This window comes from Carlito syrichta, unplaced genomic scaffold (assembly GCF_000164805.1).
Source record: "Carlito syrichta isolate Samal-C Ts95f unplaced genomic scaffold, Tarsius_syrichta-2.0.1 Scaffold305136, whole genome shotgun sequence".
NCBI lineage: Eukaryota > Metazoa > Chordata > Mammalia > Primates > Tarsiidae > Carlito > Carlito syrichta.
In genome coordinates this window covers 124627-130117 of record NW_007249232.1, presented here as the reverse complement: position 1 = coordinate 130117, position 5491 = coordinate 124627, and positions in this window count along the sequence as shown.

The following is a 5491-nucleotide window of genomic DNA, read 5'->3' as shown; positions in this document are numbered from 1 at the left end:
GCTGCTCCTGGCCACCGCAGCCTCGACCTGCTGGGCTCTGGCGATCCTTCCGCCTCAGCCTTCTAGGTAGCTGGAACTACAGGCGCATGCTACCACGCCTAGCTAATTTTTTTTGATTTATTGTAGAGATGAGGTCTCGCCTGCCCAGGCGGGTCTCGAACCCGTGGGCTCAGGCAATCCACTCACCTCAGCCTCCCAAAAGCGCGGGATTACAGGCTGAGCCACCGAGCCCGGCTGTTCTTTTCTTATGTGATAGATCACTGAGTAGATAGACTCTAAATCCATCCGAATTGCTGCAAAGTCTGTATGTTTGTTATTCTTTATGGCTGCATAATATTCCATTGTGTATATGTACCACATTTTTTTTATCCATTCCAGTTTTGATGGGCAACACCGTTGGTTTCATGGTTTTGCTATTGTGAATAGTGTAGCAATAGACATGAGTGTGCAGATATCTTTTTTGTAGAGTGATTTGTGTTCCTTCATGTATATCCTCAGTAGGGGGATTGCTGGGTCATATGGAAGGTCAATGTCTAGTTCTTTTACAAATCATTACACTGTTTTCCAAAGAGGTGTCCCCAGTTTACAGTCCCACCAGCAGTGTAGAACTGTCCCTTTTTTCCACATCCTCGCCAGCATCAGTTGTTTGTTTTATTACTAATGGTCATTCTTACTGGAGTTAGGTAATATCTCAATGTGGTTTTGATTTGCATTTCTCTGATGATTAGTGTGGTTGTGCACTTTTTCAGGTGTCTGTTAGCTGTCCATATATCTTCTTTTGAGAAGTGTCCACTCTTGTCTTTTGCCCACCTTTTAATGGAGCAGTTTTTTTTTTTTTCTTCCTTTTAGCACATTTGAGTTCCTTGTAGGTCCTGGATGTTAGGCCTTTGTCAGATATACAGTTGGCAGATATTTTTTCCCATTCTGTAGGCTGTTTCCCCACTCACTTGATGGTTTATTTTGCTTTACAGAAGTTATTCAGTGTGATGAGGTCCCACTTGTCTATCTTAGTTCTTATGGCATGGGTACTTGGAGTTTTGATCAGGAATTGGTTGCCAGTTCGAATTTTCTAAGGGTGTCTCCTGCATTTTCTAAGGTTCTTATAGTTTGAGATTTTATGTTTAGGTCTTTGATCCATTTAGAGTTGATTGTTGTGTACAACAACAGGTAGGGGTCCTGTTTCAATCTTCCACATGTGGTCAGCCAGTTTTCTCAGCACTATTTACTGAATAGATTCTCCTTTCCCCAGTGACTGTTGGAGTCTTTGTTGAAGACGAATTGGTTGAGAAATTGAAGCTTTGCTTCCAGAATCTCTATCCTGTTCTATTGGTCCATATGCCTCTTCTTGTATCAATACCATGCTGTTTTGATTATTATAGTCTTATAGTAAAGTTAAAAGTCTAGAAGTGTGAACCTTCCACTTTGTTTCTTTTGCTAAGGATTGTTTGGGCTATTTGTGGTTTATATTTCCATATGAATTTCTTTATTGTCATTTCCAGGTCTGAGAAGAATGATGTTGGTAATTTAATGGGTATTGTGTTGAATCTGTAGATTGCCTTGGGTAGGATGGACATCTTTACAATGTTGATTCTTCCTATCCATAAACATGGAATATTTTTCCATTTGTTTATGTCTTCTTGGATTTCTTTGAGCAGTGTTTTGTAGTTCTCATTGGAAAGGTCTTTCACTTCTCTGGTTAGGAAGATGCCGAGGTATTTCTTTTCTTTTCTTTTTTTTTTTGTGGCTATTGTGAATGGGATTGTGCTTTTTATTTGGTTCTCTGTCTGCTTGTTGTTGGTGTATAAGAATGTAATTGTCTTTTGCACATTTATTTTGTGCCCAGAGACTTTGCTGAAGAAGTTTATCGGTGCAAGGAGGTTTTTGGAAGATTCTCTTGGGTTTTCAAGGTATGGGATTATAATATCAGCAAAGAGGGATAACTTAACTTCCTATTATCCTCTTTGGGTACCCCTGATTTCCTTCTCATCTAATTGCTTTAGATAGGACTTCCAACACAATATTGAACAAGAGGGAAGGGTGGGCAGCCTTGTCTTGTTCCAGTTTTCAAGGGAAATGTTTCTAGTTTCTGTTCATTTAGCAATATTCTGGCTGTGTGTTTATTGTAGATTGCGCTTACTATTTTGTGGTATGTTCCTTCTATGCCTAGTGTTTGACGGTTTTTTATCAAGAAGGGATGTTGGATTATATGAAAAACTTTTTCTGTATCTATTGATATAATCATGTGGTTTTTGCTTTTACATCTGTTGATGTACTTAATTACATTTATGGTCTTGTGGATGTTGAACTAGCCCTGCATCCCAGGGATGAAGCCTACTTGGACATGGTGGATGATATGAGATGTGTTTTGAGATGTGTTGTTGGATCCTATTGGCTAGAATCTTGTTGATAATTTTTGCATCTTTTTTTAATTAGGGATATTGGCCTGTAATTCTCTTATTTTTTTGTTGGATCTTTACCAGTTTGGATATCAGTGTGATTTTAGCTTTGTAAAATGATTTGGAGAGAATTCTGTGTTTCTCAATTGCCTGGACTAGTTCCAATAGGATTGGGATCAGGTCTTCCTTGTATGTTTTTTAGAATTCTGCTGGGAAGCCATCTGGTCCAGGGCTTTTTTTTTTTTTTTTTTTGGGAGATGGTTTTCTTTAGCTGGAGTCAATTTTCTGGATTGTTTATGGTATATTTAGTGTCTTAATGTCTTCTTGTTTCAATCTGGGGCCTTGGGTGGTTATATGATGTCAGAAAGTCCTCCATTTCATTTAGGTTATCAAGTTTGTTTTCATACAGTGTGTATAGTAATATCTGATAATGCTTTGTATTTCTTCAGGATCAGTTGTGATTTGATCCTTTGCATTTCTGATTGTGTTTATTTGGACTTTTTCTCTCTCTTTCTTGGTCATTCTGGCTAGGGGTCCATCAAACTTGTTTATTATTTCAGAGAACAAGCTTTTTATTTTGTTGATTTTTTTCCCCGTGATTTTTTTCTTCTATGTTTGATATTGGACTTTTACTTTGGTGATCTGGATTCTTCTACTAAAGTTAGGGTGTTGGTGGTCCTGTCTTTCCAGCTTCCTTAGGGTGAGTTGTTAGACTGTTAATTAGTGATCTTTCCATTTTCTTGATGAGTGTTCATAAAGATATAAATTCCTCTTTTAGAACTGTTTTCATGGCATCCCAGTGGGTTTGTTAGGATGTTTCTTCATTTTAATTTGTTTTCAGGAATATTTTAATTTCTGTTTTGGTTTCTGTGTTTACCCAGTAGTTCTTCATCCTCATGTTGTTTAAAGATCATATCTTGTAGGTTTTGGGGGAGTTTTGTTGGTGTTGATATTTATTATTATTATTCTGTGGTATGAGAAGGTGCATGGAAGTATTTTGATCTTATGAATTTTGTTTATGCTTGATTTATGGATGAGGAAGTGATTGATCTTAGAATATGTTCCATGTGGTGAAGAGCAGAATGAATATTTTGTGGTTGTTTGGTGGAGTATTCTGTAGGTATTGATTAAGTCTATTTGTTTGAGTAACAAATTGATGCTCCAGATCCCTTTGTTGACTTTTTTGCCTTGATGATCTATCTAGGGTTGTTACTGAGGTATTTAAGTTCCCTGCTATAATAGTGTTAGAGTTAATATTGTTTTTTAGTTTTCTTAGTAGTTGCTTTATAAGCCCTGGTCCTACAGTGTTGGGTTCATATATGTTTAGAATGGATATTTCTTGTTGATGGATTGAACCTTTTATCATTATGTAGTGTCCTTCCATATCTTTTAAGATTTTTGATAACTTAAAGGTTGTTTTGTCTCATATTAAGATAATGACTTCTACCTTCTTTTGTTATCATTAGCCTGAAATTCGTTTTTCATCCTCTAACTTTGAGTCTGTGTGCATACTATGTGGTGAGATGAGTTTCCTGGATGCAGTGAATTATTGGGTCATGGTTTTTTATATAGATTGCCATTCTGTGTCTTTTCAGTGGTGTATTCAGTTCATTAATGGTCAGGCTGATTATTGAAATGTGATTTTTTAATCCCCGTCATGAAGTTCTTATAACGACTTTTGTTTGTTTTCTTTTAGTGTTTGGGTTTGTGTGTGTGTGTGTGTGTGTGTGTGTGTGTGTGTGTGTTTTCAAGTTTGCAGTCATGATGTGTTCTCTGTTGATTCTTGTCCTATTCTCTTGGGAAGTGTGTGGTCATTCTATTTTCTTCTCTCTTCTGTGCTTAACACCTTTTTAAATGTTTCCTATAGAGCTGGTCTGAAAGTTGCATAATCTCTTAGGAATTGGATGTCTGGGAAGGATTTTAATTCGCCACTGCTGATGAAGCTGAATTTGGCTGGGTAGGAAATTCTTGGTGGAAATTGCTTATCTTTAAGGACTTTGAGTATTGGACTCCGGTCCCTTCTAGCTTGTAGTGTTTTTGTTGATTGGTCTGCTACTATTTTGATTGGTTTTCCCTGGTAGGTAGTCTGATCTTTCTCGCTTGTCTTCAGGATTTTTTCTTTTGTGCCTACTTTGTGGAAGTGAATTACTATGTGTCTAAGAGTTGGCCTTCTCATTTGATGTTTTGTGGAGTTTCTCTGTATCTCTTGTGTTTGCACAGTCACTTCTCTGGTGAGATGGGGGAAGTTTTCTTGGATAACCTCCTGGAATACTTGCTCCAAGGTGTTCTTCATTTCCCTTTTTTCTTCTCGCATACCAATCAGTTGTTGTTTGGCCTCTTGATATAATAATACATCTCTTGGAGAGTTTGTTCTTTCTTTGTGATTTTTCTTTCTATGCTTTTTACAGATTGTTTTAATTCCATGTTTTGGTCTTCAAGTTCTGATATTTTTTCTTCTGCTTGATTAATTCTGTTTTCCATGCTTGTCATTTTGCTATTTATTTCCTGAATGAAATTTTTTATGGTCAAAATCTGTTGCAAGTTCTTTCAGTGTTGCATCTTGTCTTTCTTGAGTCTTATTCACACTTTCCATCCATTTCCTAATTCCTGTTGCATTCTGGGGCCAGTCGTTGATGACTTCCATTGTTTGGGCTCTGAGGTCTGATTTATCAGGCATTTTCTCTTTGTTATCCTGGGAGCTACCTGTGTTTCTCCAATTATGTTTCCTCATTTGTGACAGATCTCTTTCCTTTCTCCTTAGTTCTGTATTTCAATGGCAGTGGGAGAGGCTTTCACTTCTAATGTTTGCTCAGTCCTCTATTCTTCCCTGATCAGGGCTCTGAATTTGCTCTATTTTGAAACAGGGCTGTGGGTGGGAAGCTTTGCCATCTCTTGTAGTTTTTTTTTTGAGTTGGAGTCTCACTCTGTCACCCAGACTGGAGTGCAGTGGCCACTCCTGGCCACCGCAGCCTCGACCTGCTGGGCCCCGGCGATCCTTCCGCCTCAGCCTTCTGAGTAGCCGGAATTACAGGCATGCGCTACCATGCCCGGCTGATTTTTTGATTTATTGTAGAGATGAGGTCTCGCTGCCCAGG